Genomic DNA, 22318 nt, shown 5'->3' with positions numbered 1-22318 from the left:
CGAAATAAAATTGCATCTCATGCTGCGTGTTACTTTATGCTTAAATAATTGAAAACCACAGGTTTTTGATTCGCATGTTTTTTCGCTGTAAAGTTGTTCTGAAACAACTGCAATCAACCAGCTATACAACCGGGCAAAGTGAGGTACAGCGTAACGTGGAACACGAGCCACGTTTCGTTTCAGATGGATCTCCTCATCAATGAGACGTGAATGAGAGATCAAAACGTAGAGTGCAAAAAAGGTAAGCTAGCCAAGATTCGATCCTACAAAATACATGCTTCTAGCCAAAAGTTCTACGACTTTTTTTTTATTTTCTTCAATGAAACCTTCCTGTCGCCCAAAGGGAGATGCCTGGAGATGCCTGGCTACCATGTCTCGTTTCCACCCTGCAGGAATAAAGTATTGAAGATTAAGTTCATCGTCCCGTCGAAATCGAGGTCATTAGCGACCGAGCACAAGCACGGAATGTGTCAAGTATGAGGAAGGAAATCGACCGTGCCCTTTCAAAGGAACCCTCACCGCATTTGCCCCGAGCGATTTAATAGATGGCTCTAAGCCCTATGGGACTTAACATCTGAGGTCATCAGTCCCCTAGACTTAGAACTACTTACACCGAACTAACCTAAGGACATCACACACATCCATGCCCGAGGCAGGATTCGAACCTGCGACCGTAGCAGCAGTGCGGTTCCGGACTAAAGCGTCTAGAACCGCACGGCCACCGCGGCCCGCAGCGATTTAAGTAAATCACGGAAAACCTAAATCTGGATGGTCGGAGGCGGGTATGAACCGTCGTCCTCCAGAATATGAGTCCAGTGTGCTAACCACTGCGCCACCTCGCTCTCTACCACTAGACCACAACACCGCATACGGCTCTGGTTACGCTCACTGCTACCTCAACGCACTGCGGCTCTCTGGAGTTACGGCGGCTGCTCAGTAAATGACAGAGGTCTCGTTTTCACAAATTAACTTTAATGCATCACATGTTAATCGATTTGTACGAAATATTTATAAATTATATACAAAAACCTTCCTCGTCAATCAGTGTATCAATTCGTCAAACCAGATTAAAATTCCTAAGCAGTTCCTAAGATTAGATTGCAATTCAGACGGGCGAGAGGGAGATACTTCAATTTGTATATAGTGAGAAGATATGGAATCTGCCCATGAATTAGCTCCTTACCAAGTTCATATTTATCGAGAAGTCCTTGGTAGTCGAATAATACCGCGTGACTGAAAAAGACCACGGGTCACTCCCGTTTACAAAAAGGGCAAAAGGTCAGACGCGTAGAATGATATATCACTATGGCTGACGTCTATTTGTTGCAGGGTACTAGAGTATATTCTAACTACAAACATTATGACGGTCCTGGAGGAACGCTGCTGAGCTCTCGGCTTCCCAGGGCCTGAAGTAAACTTCCAGACTTGGCGACAGCCAGGCGCGTAGGGGAACATCAAAACCTAACTGGCAACTGTAAAGTACATTCCCACGAGATGGCTAAGATGTTTACCGGCAGTTCGTGCAGCTTAACTGTGTCTGCCTTGGGCTACGTCCAGCTGCTTTTCGCATTGCGCCCACAGAGCATCTGCGGGCCACGGTGGTTGGCAAAACTGCGGTCTGCGCTCCTGAGTGAAACACTCGGGACTCATACCGTGATATTCGCTAGCGTTCTCAAGTTGCAAGCATAACTTATCAAGCTGCCGTTCCAGCGACCACTTTCCAACAGTCCGACACCGTGAACTAGCAACCCTGGGACACTTAAGCAACAGCGGGCAGCAACGTCAGACAATCCGGCGCTGTCTTCTCGTCAGCTAAGCAGGTCCCTATAATCCCTCTGGCCGCGCCGCCGAAAGTTGCCACTTACTTTCTGGACAACCCTCGTAGTCTAACTCAACCAAGGATGTTGGAATAAAGGGAGGTGGCGTTCGCTACGCTGAGAACAGGCATTGGCTGAAGTGAGTGGGCGCGTTAGTCTGCCATCTTGATAACACCAAAACAAGGGTATCTCCCTCAACACTCTGGGTTAAACCGGATCTCTGTACTTAAAGGCACTGAATTGACAGTCACATCTAACTACGTACTTAGATAACTCATAAGTTCGTAGTGGCATGTGTATTCAAATACAGATTTTGACGTTAAACTCGTTTTCCTTTGTTGCTGGCAGCTGGTGTCACAGAACCTGTCTGTAAACGAAGAGTTGTCACATCAGTTTGTCAAGAGAACATGTTCTGTCGCTCTTACAAAAATGTGGCTGAGCTTTGGGATCTTTTGCATCAACACATAACTTTTATTCTACAAGAGTATATTGTGATTGTCTCAGGGTTATATTTGATACTTGCTTGCTACATTATAGAACAGTAAGGAGTAGCAAAGTGTGCCACCTGGTTTCACAAGTGATGATACGTGTATGTCCATGGAATTACGGTGATTTAATCGTTAACTAAGTTACAAGTGTTTGTGCAAGACTTTATTTGTGACCCCGAGTGCTCACGCGAGACATCAGTGGTCACTTTATTGTCACTGGGTGCTAACAGTTCAGCACGGCTCATGCAGTGAGAATGCTGAGAACCTTTCCTCACAGAAACAAAAGTGAATGTAAATACAGCGGTCTACTTGCATTTAAAGAACAGTGAACTAGATTTGTAATAAAGTGCATTGGTTAATAAGTTGCAAAATTATTTTGTGAAAGTAAAATAAAGGTTTAATTTCACAAAGCACTGGAGTTTTTTTATTGTTGCATACAAAAAGATCATTTAAGCGCAAAACCCGTTTGTTGTTCAAATCCTTTCTTACAAACATAGTAACTAAATTTGTATACACTAGTGATTGTAATAATGGTAACTTAAAATCGTGATTGAAATATATGTTCCTGATCGCAAAAACTATCAGAAGCAAGTGGTAGTGCGTAGAATGACCTGAACATCCTTAGAAGGGGGGGGGGGGGGAAGATGTGTGTGAGCGTGTTCGTGTGTGTGTGTGTGTGTGTGTGTGTGTGTGTGTGTGTGTGTGTGTGAGAGAGAGAGAGAGAGAGAGAGAGAGAGAGAGAGAAGAGAGGGAGGGAGGGATGGACAGATATTGGCTTTTGATTTAAGAGGTAATGCTTAACTGCACATACGCTCAATCAATCAGTTTCATACAATATTTTCGCATTCCTCTTAGTGTTAACATTCTGAAAATCGTACATTTTGGTAGTTAAATGATTGGATCTTGTGCTGTTCGTACTGTTAAGTACACTGAAGAACCAAAGAAACCGGTACACCTGCCTAATATCGTGTAGGGCCCCAGCGAGCACGCAGAAGTGCTGCAACACGACGTGGCATGGATTCGACTAATATCTGAAGTAGTGGTAGAGGGGATTGATACCATTAACCCTGCAGGGCTAGCCATAAATCCGTAAGGATACGAGTGGGTGGTGATCTGTTCTGAAGAGCACGTTGCAAGGCATCCCAGATATGCTCAATAATGTTCATGACTGGGAGTTTGATGGCCAACGAAATTGGGCGTTCCTGGAGGCACTCTGCAGCAATTCTGGACGTTTGCGGTGTCACATTGTCCTGCTGGAATTGCCCAAGTCGGTCGGAATGCACAATGGACGTGAATGGATGCAGGTGATCAGTCATCTTTCAGAATCGTATCTGGACGTATCAGGGGTTCCATATCACTCCAACACGCCCCACACCATTAAAGAGCCTTCACCAGCTTGAACAGTCCTCTGGTGACGTGCAGGACCCATGTCTCCATATCCGTACGCATTCATCCGATCGATACAATTTGAAACGAGACAGGTCCGACCAGGCAACATGTTTCCAGTCATCAACAGTCCAACGTTGGTGCTGACGGGCCCAGCCGAGCCGTAAGCCTAGTGTCGTGCAGTCATCAACGGTACACGAGGGGGCTTTCGGCTCCGAAAGCCCATATCGATGATGTTTCGTTGAATGGTTCGTACGCTGACACTTTCTGATGGCCCAGCATTGAATTCTGCAGCAATTTGTGGAAAGGTTGCACTTGTGTCACGTTGAACGATTCTCTTCAGACGTCGTTGGTCCCGTTCTTGCAGGATCTTTTTCCGGCTGCAGCGATGTCGGAAATTTGATGTTTTACGGGATCCATGATATTCACGGTACACTCGTGAAATGGTCGTACGGGAAAATCCCCACTTCTTCGCTACCTCGGAGATGCCGTGTCAAATCTCTCGCGTGCCGACTATAACACCACCTTCAAACTCACTTAAGTATTGACAAACTGTCATTGTAGCAGCAGTAACCGATCTAACAACTGCGCCAGACACTTGATGTCTTATGTAGGTGTTGCCGACCGCAGCGCCGTATTCTTCCTCATGTGATAGCTCTTTTTTTTACACTGGGCGTACTGTTCTGCACTCAAACACTCTTCATCTATGTAGTTCTTCTTCTGCAAGACCTTCATCGCATGATTCAAATGACTATTTCACTGCTTGAGGCTGCTGAAGAAGCTTGGTTTTCTTCCTGTTTTGCACGTTTGTTTCACACACAGTGTACAATTTTTTCTTGATATGAACAACAGTGTCATAGGGTTGAGGGGAAGGTCTTTTCGCAACACTAGAAAACAAACAGACGCCTAAAATTAGTATTACATGTTAACGTTATTGATACACTTATTATTACTTTCTGGAACAGAAGTTCCCAAAATGCAGGAAAAATCTTTCAACATAACAATTAGCAAAGAGCAGAATTTAAGTAAAATATACAATGCATAGACAGCTTCTGTGACACCAGCTACCAACAGCAAAGGAATACGAGTTTAACATCAAATTCTGTCAAAATATATGTATCATACACTGAAACATTGCAGTCATTTACGAAGAAATGGATGCAACTTACATCCTGCGTATATGAGAGAAAGGATAAAAAAATGCAGGACTCATGCGAATACATTTCTTTGAGGTTCGACCAAACAGCGCCGTGGAAACATTTTGATTATAGTGCGCTGTATTTTACTGGTGTGCTACACTTCTTCGCAAAACCTTGACCTACAATCGTTTCCTTGCGCTGTCGTTTGTGAACCTACATATTGTAAACATAAGTCAGTGAGTGAAAACGACTAAACAAACAGTCGATCTTTTAAGTAAAAGTATTATTGTAGCTAAGGCATTTAAGTGTAGAAAGTAACAGCAGATTTCCCGCATCTGTTTATGCGCCCACAGATAGCACGAATAGTAATTTTTACATAATTTTAAGTTTTTATTTCATTTAATAACACTATAGTCGTACACTGTTCACAATGTTTTGGTCGCAAACATATGGCGGTTTGCGTAAGTCGCTGGATTCACTTTTTAGGAGTTAAGTTATCTCCAAAGATTCTAACCTCGTTGAACTCAGCGCACATCAAATAGTTGGTACGCCGATCTGCCGCATCAACGGAAGGCCTGTAAAATCTACTCCGCTCTCAACGTGTTAACGGACTCGAACGCCTTTCAGTTCTGGTTATGGAGATACCTCGCATTCTGAGCCAGATACTGACGCGTACACATGAACACAATACTAACCCAGCCTTCAGAATATTCGGGAACACGCTGGGACATCCGAAAAGAGTCCACAATGATGCGATGGGTGGGCGATTGCTTTGCATCGTCTGGAGGCCATTCTGATCGTATTCTGTCTTTACATTTGTACACGTGGGGTATGGTGGGGCTAAATGAATCGTTACAACTTTTTGGGCCCTAAAGTGCTTGTAAATATTTAAATACCCAGGTTAACCTGTAATGGTGAATATATCATCTTTACAAGTTTTCTGTGATAAAGGTACACTGCTTCAAAATCTATTCTTCTTCATTGTAAATAGCAAAATTTAAAATTATGAAACAACGGAAAAATTAGTGCTACGAGAATCACTGTAAACTATCATACAATTATATACGCCACGGAAGGTTACGCTTTTTAACTGTTCCAGTAGTTGTTACATGCATTTCCCACAGAGGAATTGTTTACGACCAGCTACCCCTTCACAAATTTCGTGAACTGCATCTTGAACTTATCATATTTGATCCATTCCGCTTTCTTCACAGATCTAGATACGTAATATTTGACGTTGCAAAAACTACAAGGTACGTTTTGTTTCTGCGAGTCAGCTTCAGATTATTATGAAGATGAATCCTCCCCTGGATTTGAAAGTATCTCTCCAACATCCAGAGAAATTCTGCAACCCTCGACTTTCTTTCTTTGGGAGTTATCAAAATGCAGTTTTTCCCTTCCAGCTCGTAAGATTGAGATGGGGGGAGAAGTCAGATGGCAAGCTGAATTTCTCTCTCTCTTCGCATATGTGATACCGGGGGTTTTCGTTCGAGTTGGCAAACCAAAAGAAACTGATGTTGGTGATGATGTTGCTGAGCTCCGGTCTTCCGAATTTATTGGAGGATTAGGAGGAGTTGCAGATTCTGGTTAACAGAATGGAGCTCGTTATTCAAGAATGTGGAAGAAAGAAAGAACTTGAATGATATTTTGTTGTGACTGAAAGCGAAAATTCCCGTGCTCTTAAAACCCTTCACAGCATTTCCTACAGTACCACCACGTCTCCGGGTGACGTCGAAAATTTTAACAAAAACAAATGTTGTAATGGATGCTGAGGGATTATTGAGTATAATTAGTTTACTCGAATACTTTAACAAAGACGGAAGAATTCATATTGTATTGCGACGCAGAAACCCCCACGAAGATTGATACATCTAGCCCCATCCCTTACTACTTTGTAAATGTAATCAGTTGCTCAAATTTATAGCAGTTTTCGCCAGCTGTCATGCTGACCGACATGGTGGATCTTATACAACTGGTAGACAGATATATAACTAGCATTCGTGTATTTCAAAAACATGCCCCGTTTTAAACAGACTTCATATAGCATGGCCGATTGTTATCAGCAATACTGTCTACATTATTCCCTTCTGGATGATTGCTGTCTGGATCAAATATACACTGGTGATCAAAATTAAAGCAATAAACCGTAGTTTTGCAAGGTTGTGTTTTTTTGCTACAAAACAGTATAATTAGACCATAGTAAAGTAGAAACAATATAAAGAACATAGAACGTAAACAACTGCAAAATACATAACGGTAGACAAAAATGTTCATTTTTCCAACTTGACGGATTTACACACACATTCCGACAATTGATTAATGCACTCAATATGATATGTGACCATCTCTGGCAGCAATACGTGCCTGACAAACGACGGGGCATGCCGTGAATGACGCCATCAATCTCATGATGAGGCAATTACGCCCAATCTTCCTGCAGCGCTGTTCGCAAGCCTTGGATGCTGGTGGACGCCGGCGTGATTCAACCCGTGTCCCTATTGCATCCCAGACGTGCTCTATGGGATTCAAATCGGGAGAGCGAGCAAGCCACACCATGCGTGCAATATCTGCCGTTTCCAATAAAACATCAACCACTCGTGCTCTATAAGGTCCAGCAATAGGAAGTATGAGCCCACAGCACATTGCAACAACCGCACTTAAGGTTCCAAGATCTCATCACGATTCCTGTCAACAATTAAACCTTGTCGATTTAACTGTACAACTTCATTAACAGGTGTTCGAGTGGTCAACGTAATCCCTGCCCACACCATTAGGGATAATCCTAGTTATTAGTATCTTTCGACAATGGTTGGCTCACGAAATCGTATTCCAAGTTCCCTCCAGCTGCGAATCCGTCGAGAATCACTCCCCACGCCAAATCGGTACTCATCTGTGGAAAGAACATTGGCCCAATGCTCGAATGTGCAGGTATACACACAGCAGGTCTGCGACAGTAAAGCCGGCCGGAGTGGCCGAGCGGTTCTAGGCGCTACAATCTGGAACCGCGCGACCGCTACGGTCGCAGGTTCGAATCCTGTCTCGGGCATGGATGTGTGTGATGTCCTTAGGTTAGTTAGGTTTAAGTAGTTCTAAGTTATAGGGGACTGATGACTCAGAAGTTAAGTCCCATAGTGCTCAGAGCCATTTTGCGACCATAAAGGCTACGCTGCTGAAGCCTTCTGTACACAGTTTGCCTCGCCACAACTCGTCCAGTGGGTGCTGCGAGGTCAGACGCCAGTTTCCGTGCAGCACTAAGGCGGTACTGTCGTGCCCTTACAGCCAAATAACGATTCTCTCTTCCTGATGTTACGTGGTCGGCAGCGCCCTGGTTTTCGGGATATAGTTTCGATCTCTATAAACTGTCGCCACATTCGAAAAGTAGCAGAACAAGTCACAGTAATCCATCGGGCCACATCAGTCTGTGGTTGTACATCTTCTATTCTTCCCACGGACCTCCACTGCATAGAGCCTGGTAGGTGTCTTTTCTGTGCCATACTACACAGTCTGTGACTGTGTACACAGCGATTGTGGATGCGGGACTACCCTGCAAACACTATCCTGCCCTGACGTCATCGTCGGCGTGATTGTCCGTTGACCAAAATGCACTCTTCCGTGCAGGACTCGATCGTACGCATATCTGTTGACGGTTTGTATGATTAGATCGTATATTAGACAGAGGACGGGGAAATACGGTTTGTTGCTTTAATTTTGGACACTTAGTGTATTTGGAAAAAGCTTCGAGCTGCTAGTGCTCAGCTTATCTAACAATAGTCCTGTAGCAGAATGGCGTCCGAGTTGCGCGCACTGGCTCATCAGTAGAATATTTCAATATTTCCTTATTTCTGTCCACATATCCCCACAATTCAGAAGGCTCCACCCTAACCTAAAGCAGATGGAACTTCTGGTACAAATATCGTTTCCATTCTATCATTTGTTGTTCCATTACAAAATGGCGTGCGGGAAGAACGAGAGTTGGCTAAGCCTCCAGACGAGCTCTAATTTTTCTTAGTTTCTGATCGGGTTCATTTCACGACAGGCTTAATTGGGAGGAAGTAATACGCCGCCAGCTCTAAAGCTCTCCAAGAAGCGCGACACCTGTCTTGTAGCGTTTGCCAGTGGAGTGTGTTAAGTAAGTCCTTAACGATTGCGCACTTATTTAACGGTCCTGTGACAAAACGCACCGCTCTTCGTTGAGTCTTCTGTATCTCTCCTGTTAATGCAACCTGGTAAGGGTTCCAGACTCATGATCAAGGCTCAAAAACCTTAAGAGCTTCTTCCACTGAATCTCAGTCTGGCATGTGCTTTTCCTACAACTAGTTTTATGTGGTCATTCCACTGTGGGTCGCTCCTGGGGTTTATTCCTAGATATTATATTGTCGTTACCATTTCCAATGACTTATCACCAACGGTGCAGTTTTACAAGGCTGAACCAACAGCCAAAGTTCTGTAGTGGCAAACAATGTGTACGCATAGTGCAGGAAGTCCTGTTTCCTCATGAAATTTGTACATTTAGTTTTACACTGAGGTGACAGAAGTCAAGGGATACGATATTGTACATGTGCAGATGGCGGTGGTATCGAGTACACAAGTATAAAAAGGCAGCGTATTGGCAGAGTTGGCATTTGTACTTAGGTGAGTCATATGAAATGGTTTCCCACGTGACTATGGCCACGCCACAGGAATTAACAGAATGTGAAGGATGCGAGTGCCTTAACCAACAACATGACATCGCCTGCAGCACATTCCCTGGGCTCTTGACCATGTCGGTTGGACCCTAAACAACTGAAAACCATGGCCTACTCAAACGGGATGTTAGGGTTCATGTGTGGCGCAGACTCCACGAAACCATTGTCCAAAAGGCACTGTGCAAGCTTGAGGTGGCTCTATAATGGTGTGCGCTGTGTTTACATGGAACGGACTGGCTCCTCTGGTCCAATTCAACTGATCATTGAGTGGAAATGGTTATGTTCGGCTACTTGAGGACCATTTGAAGTCAAACAACTATGTAATTTTTATGGATGACGATACCCTATATTGCCAGGCCACAGTTGTTCGCGACTGGTTTCAAGAACATTCTGGACAATTCGAGCGAATGAATTGGCCACCCGGATCGCCCGGCATGAAATTGATCGAATATTTATGCGACACAATCGAGAGGTCAGTTCATGCACAAAATCCTGCACCGGAAAAACTTTTGTAATTATGGACGGCTCCCTCAGGGGACTTCCAACGACTTGTTGAGTCCATGCCACGTCGAGTTGTTCCACTATGCCTGGCGAGAGGAGGTACGACACCATATTGGGAGGTACCCCATGACGTTTGTCACCTCATTGTAATTCACCTTGTATATATTGTACCGAGAGAATAGTTAAGGTCTGTATCGATAGTTGAGTTATAACACATCATTCCTAGCCTTAACGTTCGGTCATCTTATTGACTGTTGGAGAATCCAGAATAAGTTTCTGGTACCTGGTGAAAGGGGGCTTCGTACACTTTGTGGGGGTCGGTCAGTCTTTCTGTAGTCCTTCTATGTGGTTTGCGGTTAGACCCTGCTAGTCTGACTTATGTACTGGCGACTTTGCTATGAAGGTAAGTGTTTAGCTGCATCTTTTGGACATAAGTGTAAAGTGGTGGTAGGAAGAAACACTTTGCGGAGGAGAGCGTGTGAAGACCGACGAAAAATGGCTGCATTCTGCTGCTGAGTGTGATTGTCTAAAAGGCCAGAATATTAAAACAATTTTGCGGAGTTGTATGGAGTTCACGGAAAAGGAGAAAGCTAGCAGCCTTCGAAGGTGCAGGAGGCAGGCTGTGCGTCCTCCAGATCAGAAAGATGCTCTAAGGCGTTTGACATTTCTCAAGTCGAGAGTTAGTGACACTTGATGGTCAACAAACTTAATTTTCCAATAGGGAAAGCGTACAAGAATCTGAATGTGAAACATCAGTTTGCTGGAACTTATATGTAGTATAAGATGACTGGCTGAGGTCTAATGTCATTAAATTAATTGCATTTTAATTAAAATATGATTTGTATGTGTTTTTTGCTTATTGACTTCAAACTTTCTACCTGTTTTGCCTTTGTGAAGATTTTAGGCTTAAGTTGATCCGAACCGAGCGGAGGAGGTATGCTGACTATTAGCAGCGTACTTTTGCAGTCCATTGTTCGGATCTCGGGATATTGCTGAATGTAGTCATGTACCTTCATTGGAGCAATGACCAGATTAACCCTAAATTAATGTTTCACTCAAAATCGGAGTATGCTCTGTTTTGAAACTTCTTGCCACATACAAACTGTCTGCCGTGTTGTAACTTGAACCCAGAATGTTGTCTTGCGCAGTAAACGCCCATACCAACAGGGCAATAGAATCAGTTATATCCCCCGGCCACTGTTGTAAATGATAATGAACTTAATCCAGAAAATTAACAGTACAACACAATCACCAAAATCAAAGCACGAGAACAAAACAAAAATATAAATTAATGATAGGAAGATAAAAACCTTAATCTTTAGCTTTAGTCATTAAAGATCAAATTCAAAAACTTAATAATATAAAATAAGCAAAAAGTATTTAACATTAAAGTAATATCAAACAACATTTAAACCAGCATAAGAATAAACTCAAATTGTAGAAATCAAAAATAGACACAAACACCAAAGAACTAATTAATCGTCAAGATTTATTTAATAAACAAAGAGAAATAGGAAATTACGATGAAAAATACTCTAATACTAAGACAAGTCACAAGAATTTAAAAAAACATGATTATGAGAACAGATAATGGAAATTAAAATAGGGAGCTCCAAAGTGCTGTCACAACCAGAATAAAAAAAAGAAAAAAAACCGGACGGTACCAGTAGGACTTATGCTCTGAGGTTCATACAAACTTATTTACGTATATAGATGATAATAATAATAATTTCATGTACTCAGTGGTCTGCTGCAAGCCCTCCTGTTGGACACCATTTCGGTGACTTGCGTGTACCCTATCCCAGTTATCCAACAGGAGAAATGGGACCTAGAGCTTAACCCGAATCACATGTTGCTTCTGCTGACTCCTCACATGACTAAGAAGTGAAAGCCAGATTAAAACGAAGACTGCAAAACCCGTGGGACAACGGAAATTCAAAACCGCCTCCTCTCAGTTTCCATGCAAGCCTTAATCGCGAGACCATCATGCCCGACATATATATAGAGACTTCATTCACAGGTTTTCATGAGTGATTTTGCGAGTATCAAAATATGTGTCATACATAGCCGCATATTTGGATTGCACTGACGTACAGGCTCAAATTAGTTACGTCGCCAAGGGACCGTAAGAGCTGAGAATGTAACTCACGTTTTAACTTGACATTTCCACCTGTTCCTGAAAAGAATGTATCTTTACAGACGGCCGTAACTTCTTATTACATTGACAGACCTTAAATTCCTCACACCGCCAAAGGACCATAGATTTCAGTATTTGACATAAATTTCAGCTCCGAGTTTCTGAGAAAAAGGTGTGTTAATAGACAGACAGACAGACAGACAACAAAAGGCAAAAAAATGTGATATAAATACAGATTAACGAACTTCGGATTTTTTCTTTAGTTGTGCCGTGTCGCAATACTTCTTGCTAAATTTCATGGTTGTCGGTCAACGAGAAGTACACTATAGGTTTTGATGAGTGAGTTTGTAACAAAAAAAATTAACGTAGTTGGCAGTGTTTTTTAACTGCATTGACATAGAAGCTTAAGGGACCGTAGAACTTAGTGTAAGACAAGCATTTCAACTTGATACCTCTACCCGTTCCCGAGGAAAAAAGGTCTTAACAGTCGAATGGACAGACAGACAGACGAACAACAAAGCGATCGCATAAGGTTTCCGTTTTCACCGACTGAGGTATGTAAGCCTTAAGAAAGAAAAACCGAAGTCAATAAGAAAAATAATAATCAATATAAAGAAGGAATAACATATTCCAATCTTAATACACGTGTTTTCGTTTTAAAGGAATAATGTAAACACCATCAAAATAATCTAGTAAAGACGTAAAAACAGAAAATATAACAATAGCTTTTAAAAAACATCTGTACTGCAATTCAGACGTAAGGCTTGCCCCAGTTCTTTAAACTTCAGGTATAGGCAAGCATTCCTGCCCTCGATCCCCGCCTTTGTACGTAAATAAACCGTAACCTTGAACTGACTAAAATTATTATTATAGTACAACCAAATGTTGTAATTATTAATTTCACGAAGGTAAGACACGCTGTATCAGAAATACCTGAACTGTTCTGTCGGTAAGAGCACTGACCACATAAGGCAATGTTCTGGGTTTGAATTCCGATCAGGTGCACTATTTTAATCTGCTAGGAAGTTTCAGGGTTTACCCAGTCAAGTTAGTTTGCGACCCTTACTTAGAGTGAGTTTAATAGGGTAACGGTGCTTAAAATTGACCTCGGTCCGCCAATATACATTTCCCACCTAAACCCTCATGTCCGTGCGTCGCGTGATTGGCCCCGCCCGACACCAGCACGCGGATTCCAGCCTTGTGACGCAAAGGAAATGCCGATAACGAGGCCGAGGAAGATTCGCCCGGACAGGTAATTTATCGGCCCTTTATCAAGTCTTTAATTTCTTTCTGTTAACGCATCTGAGGCGCCATTCAAACGCTCCGTAGCGGGTCACTGCAAAGTGCGGCCGCTTTCGGTGGGTTGGGCTGGTTGGCAGAGAGCCGCTGCCCCGCTGGCCTGCTGGCTTCCTGACGGACTGGGCCGCGACTGCGACGAGCCCCCCCGCGGGCGCGAAATCAATACGCCCCACCGCGCTCCGCCCTCCCCCCTGCGAATCTCGCGGCCCACTAAGCGCCACTCGTCGCGCCTCACGCCCCACGCACCGGCCTGACGCAACCGGAGCGCTGGGGCACGGTCAGGGTCAGCATCCGGCACGTGCTCACTGCGACTGCGCACGGCTCGACAGTGGCCTGTGTACACTGTCAAGGTATCAAGCTGAGCCGTGTATCGACTCGTGCGACACCTTCTCTTTAGATTGCATTGGTTTTCCTTTGCTTCCCCTGACATGTTTGTTTGGTATGTTGTCTGTCATTAAATGGCTGCTCAGTTGTCTTTTCCCTCGGCTATCGATATCTGCGTTTTTGCTTCCGGGAAACTGCTATGGTGGAAGTGAGATCTTTGACCGGTGGTAACTTTGTGTGGTGGCGCGGAAGTAGGGGCGTGCGCTCCGAGAGTCTGGTGGACACGGGAGGGCAGTGTGGTTCGCCAGCTCGGACCAGGCGTGGTCGGTTGTACCGAGTCGCCACGTGATGTATGTCGGTAGTGTGTAACGAGCGGGTCGAGTTGACGGAAGAGCTCCCCGCGGGTTGGTTGTATGCAGAATCGCCTCACGAGTAGTTGCTGTTCATTTCACCTTGGCGGGACGTTAACAAGCTTCTTTAAATCCTCCGTTTCAACACTGGAGCTTAAAAAGGAGACACTTAACATGAAGGAGCGGTCACTACCCGTCAACGTTGCAGAGACGACGTGAACTCCGATGACAGAGCGTGTTGTCGCGTGACCGTGGCGTGTTGGGTACACTGGCAGCGCGTGCGCGGTCGGATGTGTGGATCCTTGCCATCGGAGGTCGTGTACTGCCTGTTCGAGCATAACTGCAAGTTAAGTTAGTGGAAGGTTTAATCATTAAGTAATAAGTTTGCGTAACCAGTGTCTCTTCTGCCATGTGGCTTCCGGCGATCGGGTTTCCTGTCCCCGGCACCGGTGTAATTGAAGACAGTGATCTTTCCTCCTCCTCTCGTTACTGCCCGATGGGAGGTGTAGTTTTGGCAGTTTAATTGTTTCGCTATTCTGTCGTGTGTTATGAGTAAATTCATGCTTCTTCTTGGTTGATCATGTGGTCGCTCATTCAGGACTGTGTGGTAATGTTTCCTTGCACGAGGTTAGCTCTAATTCTGTCAGCAAGTTAAGCCATCTTATTACAAGTTTTCGCTGGCTAAAAGTCGGTGCAGTGACCAGCCTGAGAGTGGCAATTGTGTTTACGGGCGTATTTAAATTGGTCAGTATTCTGCCTAGATTGAGCATCCCTGAGTGAGTGGGTGATTTGTGGCCGCCTTACACGTCCGTCATATTTGTTATGTTTTAATGATATTCCAGGACACTTTTGTTTAAAACTTTTTAAATTCCTCCATTCCTTTATTGCCAGTAATCGTGTGTCTGTTGAGACTTTTGATTTTTTTAAATGGCAGTGTTGGTAGCTTCACTACCTCACCGTACTTTATCAAAAAAGTTCTGTATTTACTTTAGTAGCCTGTTTACTAATGTTCTTAAATTTTTTAAACTGTTGTATTGCTATAAATTACTTGATTGCCGTTAGCGGCGTGTTTTGAAAGGCTGTTATTGCCGTACTGTTAGCTTCTGTGTTTTTTAATAAAAAATGAAATTTTAAACTGTTGTATTGCTGCTAGAAATGATTTGATTGCCGTTAGCAGTGTGTTTTGAAAGGTTGTTGATTGCCGTACTGGTACTTCTATCTTTTTTTTTTTTTTAAAAAAAAAAGAGAATTTTTCTAAAAATTGTTGTACTGCTATAAATGATTTGATTGCCGTTAGCGGCGTGTTTAAAAGATTGTTTATTGCCGTACTGTTAGTTTCTGTAAGATATGGATTAAACATTTGTGTGTGAAAATCTCAACTCGACGGTAAACTATTAGAAATTTGGCCCCGTTTCCCAACTTATGGTGTAGCTTGTAGTAACCGTAACCACTGTGTGTGTCACAAGCATGCATTCGGTATTGTACCATCTACTCTTTACAAGCTATTTACTTCTCGTTACATTTGTTACACGTAGGCGCATTGTGACTGGCTTTGTATTGGAACTTGTGTGCAACGAACAAAGTTAGGCAAACATACTGCGCAGCAGTACGCTGTGAGCAGTCCAGTACCGACAACAGCTTCATTTAGTTTGTGTTCCGCCCTGCAGTGACACGCCATGTAGGAGCATACAGTCCTTCCATAGGATCAGGCTTCACTTTCATCAGGTCACACATTGCAAGCTGTTACTGATCAGTTACATGTCACTCAAACTGGTGTGGAGAAAGTTAAAAAAGACGGCAAATGTGAAAGATAGACCTTGCAGTGGTCGTCCTCGTACGACAACACCAGTGCAGGATCGTTTCCTCCAAATGTCGGCACAATGGCGCCCAACATGAACTGCCAGAAATTTTGGAAATAACGTCTCCTGGGCAACAGGGATTCGTATCTCAAACCAAACAGAGTGTAGAAGGTTGCAATGGTGGCCTTCATTCTACAACACCAATAAGAAGTTTTGCACTGAACCGCCCGAAGGACCTGGGCTCTTGCACATCAACACTGGACCATTGCAGAACAGTTTGCTGACGAGACTAGGATTGGTTTGCAAACGGACAATAGACGTGTTAGGGTTTGGAGAAGTGCTAGACGACACCAGGAACGCCGACACGTTCAGGAAGTCCATCCGTTAGCAGGTGGAAGTGGAATGTTCTGGGCAGCAATAATGGTGGTACGGCGGACCTCTCTAATTCCCATCTACGGTAATTTGACTGGTCCTCGATAACTCAAAAAGGTCCTACAAACGATAATGACGCCCTGCAGACGTGAAGTCGGTGACAACTTCATCCTAGTCGATGAGAACGCAAGACCGCACCGTACTCTAGCAGTGTCTCGGTATCCTCAAAGATGCAACATCAACCGAATGCGTAGCACAGTACCCGGACGTGAGTGCAATTGAGCATTCATGGGATCTGTTGAAGGAGACCATTGAACAGCGTCCAAATCCACCTGACAATCCTCAGGACTCCACGGAAGCTGCCATTGAGGAGTTGGACTTCATACTCCAAGATCCCAGGGTTTGCCTTGCAGAGTGGAAGAACTCATCCGTGTGTGGGGTAGACGTACAGACTACTAAAGACTGATAATCATCATCATGGGATAAAGGTTTTCGCTATTTTTGTTTTAAAGATATGTAGTTGGGAAAGTGCCTGCTTTGTTTTGTAATGATTTTCTGTGGGTAAACAAAATCTTCGTCGTTTTCAGAAGAAATTAAGTTTAGTTTGTTAAAAAAGTGTTCAAACCTATTAGAAGTCATTGTAGTAAACTCTATGATATTCCAAACTTTTATTGAGGTGTGTACAAAATTACGGTAGACACATGCTGTATCAGAAAGAGAACAACATACATTGCTGCGAATGAAACGAGCAGCAATCGTACTAGTAGTCTTACTTTTCAGAAATAGTTAGTTGCGATCGAATCCTTAACACCCCTTTCGTAAATTTGTCATTCAAGGCAAAGATCGCACCACATGTGATCGCTTTCCGACTTCAGCCGAATGCCAGACGCACTTCCGAGTTTTAGTCGCTCTTGGCCACAACACATTTATGAGCAGTAGAGAAAGGCCTCTCTATCTTTTTCAGTCCAAACAAGAACTCTCTTCCTCCTGTAGCTGAAAACTGGCAGTCGCGACTACAACAGCGAACAAGGCTAGCGCAGATGGGCGTCCAGGAAGAGGTATGTTTCAGAATGTGCACATTATAACAGTACCAACTACTACTAAATTAGCAATACACCGATAACGTTACCCCTGTGAAAAGATGCTTACTTGACCGTCATCGAGCGTAATGAAAAGGTATCGGACATTTCTTTCTCATAGGATTTCTGTTGAAGGAGATTAGTAGCAGAACAAACGGGAACCGAACCAAGGTTCTATTATTAATAAACTACAGTTACGTAAAACGAAACGGTCGCCAGCCTAATTAGGCAAAGTTGTACCACGTACTGGCACAGTTCATAAACAAAGTTAACGTTGGGACTGACTTTACTCGATACTGAAATTCTATTTTGCTGATAAGATACAAGGCAGTAGCGCGATTTATCAAGTAATGTACCAGTGGTTTGACATGAACTACACAGGAGGAGTATTAACACGTTTAGCTAACAACTGGTTCTCAGTAACACTATCTGCACGTTACAGAAGGTTCAAATGGTTCAAATGGCTCTGAGCACTATGGGACTTAACATCTATGGTCATCAGTCCCCTAGAACTTAGAACTACTTAAACCTAACTAACCTAAGGACATCACACAACACCTAGTCATCACGAGGCAGAGAACCTTACGGAAGGAAACTAATGATCGTTACTGGTAGATGATTACTAGTGGTGGAGCACTACTAAACTGGGCGAGAGTGTCTTTTGTCAGTTTAGTTATTGGAAATTACTACCTATGAAATACTTTTCAAGTAACAGTATCTTTTGTACTGATTATTATTCTCAAGGAGCATTCACTTCCTTATACTATTTAACTCAGATGGAACATGTGATATCTGAATACAGTATAATTTGAATAGTTGTAGCTATTCGTTGACTGTAGTATACGAAAGTTATAAGAATGAAAGTTGTATTTCTTATGAAATTTAAATCTGGCTCAGCTATTAGCACGGGGACCCAGAGACTAGACTATCAGTAGACTCGGATCTAGGCTGCACATTTTTAGTCACAACACAACATAAAACATTAAGTTATAGTTACTGTTATTTCAATAAGAAGAATCTTTAAACTGAATACTTTAAATCTTCTCATAGTACTTGTACCTGGATGAAACTTTAACTACCGTTTTATGAAAAATATGTGGAACACTTCAAAATTTACGCTCACTGAGTAATTATGAAATTTAATATTCCACAAGTTTTATTAGCTGTAATGAAAGCTTACAGAAATGACTTTTCTTCAGCTTAAAATATAGGATGCAGAGAAGTATCGTAGCACTTTGGATACGATCCTGTCTAGACAAACGACTAAAGATAAAATACGGGCGCTCGATACAAAGTTTACAGAACACAAGCTTGTTATTGAAGAAGGAGCTGCATAACTGCTCCGCGCTATAATACAGTACTCAACTGGTAATTTGAGGTGACGGTGGAGGCAGTGTCGGTCTCCCTGCGCCATTCAGAAAAAGGCGGCAAAAGTATCCACAGCTCTCGTTGTGCAAATTGGCTCTGAAAATTCTCTTCTTAGCGTCGGATTTTCGTAGTACAGAGCCAGTCAAACCACGCCATGAACGACAAGCCAAATAACGTCCACATCGGAGGCTATATTATATGATCTTGCTGTTCTTACCTCGTTCAGCTCACGAGATGCGAACACTTTGCCTGCTAGCCACCGACTGACTCATGCCACAAGGGAGCCCTGCAGTTCAACTCCCAGATGAACCTTTCAGTTTCCTTGCAGACGGACTTCCATCCAAGTTTTACATGACTGAAAACCTGCTTTCCTTGTGCGTGAACAAGTAGCACAAGTAAAATGGAAATTTGTGGTAAGGTCTTATGTGACCATACTGCTGAGGTCATCGGTCCCTAAGCTTGCACACTACTTAAATTAACTTACGCTAATGACGAAACACACACCCATGCCCGAGGGACGACTCGAATCTCCGACGGGGGGAGCCGCGCGGACGGTGACAAGACACCTGAGACCACGCAGCTACCACAAGTAACGTTTTAACATTTCCATTCCTTTACAGCACATTGCTTTTGAGAAAATCATCCATACATTAATTACAGTTACATAAATGGTCATAAATAATGAATTCAACACCTACACAGTTGCTACATCATCTAGCTTGGTGGTGCGGAAGTCACATTAAATAAAAACAAAGAAGTTGAATAAGACAATTATAGGACGTATCGATAATAGTGTTACAACATAAGCCGCGTTATGTGAGTCTGTAAATTGCAGCACCATGAAAGAACAACTAATGGCGACGGAAACACATAACATTACTATGCAGCGCAGATAGAAGATACATGTCGTTGAGCTGCTACAAACAGGTTTGCGAAGATCTTATCTTGTTTTTTATGGGGCGGGAGAGGGGTCGGCCGTCCCAAGACCGACCCAAAGAAGGCTCTTGCCGGCAACCGTGGTAATGTCGGAGGTCACGCTGAAAGCATATGGGATACACGGTCGACACTCGCTGCCTTTCGGTCTTCTTTAGCAGTCTTTAACAACTGCCTGTAGCTTTGGACAGAAGCGTCTCTAATGCGAAGTTAACATGACTTGTGGCAGCGTCGTAGTCGTATTCACTTGAAAATTTATTTGCTTATTCGTGTTGTTATTGCATTTTCGAAATAAGCTTTACAAATGGTTCAAATGGCTCTAAGCACTATGGGACTTAACATGAGGTCATCAGTCCCCTAGACTTAGAACTACTTGAACCTAACTAACCTAAGGACATCACACACATCCGTGCCCGAGGCAGCATTCGAACCTGCGACAGTAGCAGCAGCGCGGCTCTGGACTGAAGCGCCTAGAACCGCTCGGCCACAGCGGCCGGCTAAGCTTTACATTTTCTACTGTCTTAATCCTAATTCGTCGAAAAGCTACGTAATGAGACCTGCCTGTTTGAAATATAGGTGGAGTCTAACTGAATGCAAAACAGTAGCAACCAACCACTGCCAGTTAGTCTGTTTATCAAAGAAAAAGCGCTGTTTCGCTCTGATAGGTTCACGACCATACGGCGATTTACACTTACTTCGAGTCGTTTCTAATATTAATGAGTTTTAAAAAAATAGTACGATCATCTCAAGGTGAAGTTCGAGCCTGCGAACGATGATACATTTGTTATAAATAGAGTAATTAACGGTGAATATTGGGCTTTTTATACTTTCAGTACAAGTTCCTCTCTCTTTGCTATTAATGAAGCAAGCTTCTGACTCCATATATCGAGTGACTGTGGTTAATTTGTGTTGTCCCCCTTTCTCTGCAACATAAGCTCACCGGGCAAAAAATGAGTTACCCCTAGAGAACTCGTTACAGGTAACATTTAATTCGGTGTAACAGCGTCCGTGGACTGGATAACCGTCTGGATTCGGTTAAGATGTGGATCTGTAAGTTTGTACAGGTATGACGTATCCAGGTTAAGCCTCGCGCTGAGGATTTCATCGCTCAGTTCCACCAAATTGTGTAGATGCTGATACAGGCATTTTACTCGCTGTTCCGACATGTGTCACAGGCCTTTTATGGTGTTCAAATCAGGTGATTTTGCAGGCCAGTCGAGATGTAATAGGGCGGGTGGAGTGTTCAGAAAACCACTCGCATATTCATACAGCCCGACGAACTTCAGTCTGTTGTCGTCTTTATGTGCCTGTGTGAGCAATGGCCTCTTGCGAGGTGACTCCAAATATTCATTGCGTGCTGTTGCCGTCACAATATCTTCTCACCGAAAAGTTGGGATGAACCTTCACTCGCTGCCTGCTCCAGTTCCTGTCGTGTTTGGAAGACGGGTCCGAGATGGCGGTCCGATATGACATTTGAGTACCCGTGGAGAAGTGCGCATAACCCGAGCGATGTGGCGCAGTAGTGGCCAGCCACTGGAGTCGTATTTGCGACAACTGTGGTTCAAATCCACGCCCGGCCATCCATAACAGGGTATTCGTGATTTTCTTAAATCGCTTAACGCGAATTGCAGGAAGGCTAATTTTACAGGTATGGCCAGTTTTCCTTCCTCATCCGTCCCAATTTCGAGCGTATGCTCCTTCTCTGCTGATTCCATTGTCGACGGGACGTTAAACCCTAACCTTCTGTTTGAGTGCTCAAATTAGAGGAAGCACTGGACTAGGAATCGCACAGAATAGAATACCGAAACAGCAAAGTTTTTAACAGTGACATGTGTCACCTATACATAGTATCACTGACAACCTCGAGAATGCACGACAACGTTGTAAACTGTAATGACACACTCAAGACAAGTTGATAGACGTATTTGTGTCACTACGGAGTTTTGTGTCATAGGCGGTTATTACAAAATCCGTTCAGGTATTGCCGCTTTCGGATTATGAACAATCCTTTTTCATATCTATCCTTGTTACAAAGCAATCAAGTTAGCACCTAAGCAGCGTCCACACATCAAACAAGGGAGAGATCCTTTGATATGGGAAAACTGTTTAACAACTAAATTGGGGTGCTTCTTTGTAAGAAATGAAGATGGATTGTCTGTAATCCGAAATCGGTAATATTTCAATAGTTTCACGCTCTCAAATAGCTAATTAAAAACATACCTCACACGGAAGTCTTAAATATCCTTATAACTGTTGTTGGCGTTTTCTTCTGTTTGAAGACTATTTTAATATCAACTGACATTATGTTATTGTCTGTTACTTTCTTGCCCAAATAGAAAAACTCATCTACTACTTTTAGTGTCTCGTTCCCTAATTTTATTCACTATCCATCACCTGATTTAACTCGACTACAGGGTTCTTGTTACTGTATGAAAACGTCTGAATTTTGCATTCATGTCATGCAACTGGTGACGACAGCCTTTCGTTTCATACAGGCTGCATAATTAAGAACATAACTCTCTCATGCAATGAAATCTACGTTACAGCAGCTGTTTGTAGTCAAAAGACTGACCACCGGATGTGGTTTTGTGTAATGTCTTTGGAATGTCTTAGTGATAACATGAATGCTTCATTTTTGCAT

This window comes from Schistocerca piceifrons, chromosome 3 (assembly GCF_021461385.2).
Source record: "Schistocerca piceifrons isolate TAMUIC-IGC-003096 chromosome 3, iqSchPice1.1, whole genome shotgun sequence".
NCBI lineage: Eukaryota > Metazoa > Arthropoda > Insecta > Orthoptera > Acrididae > Schistocerca > Schistocerca piceifrons.
The sequence above is the reverse complement of the archived record's forward strand: the minus strand, read 5'-3'. Positions refer to the sequence as shown.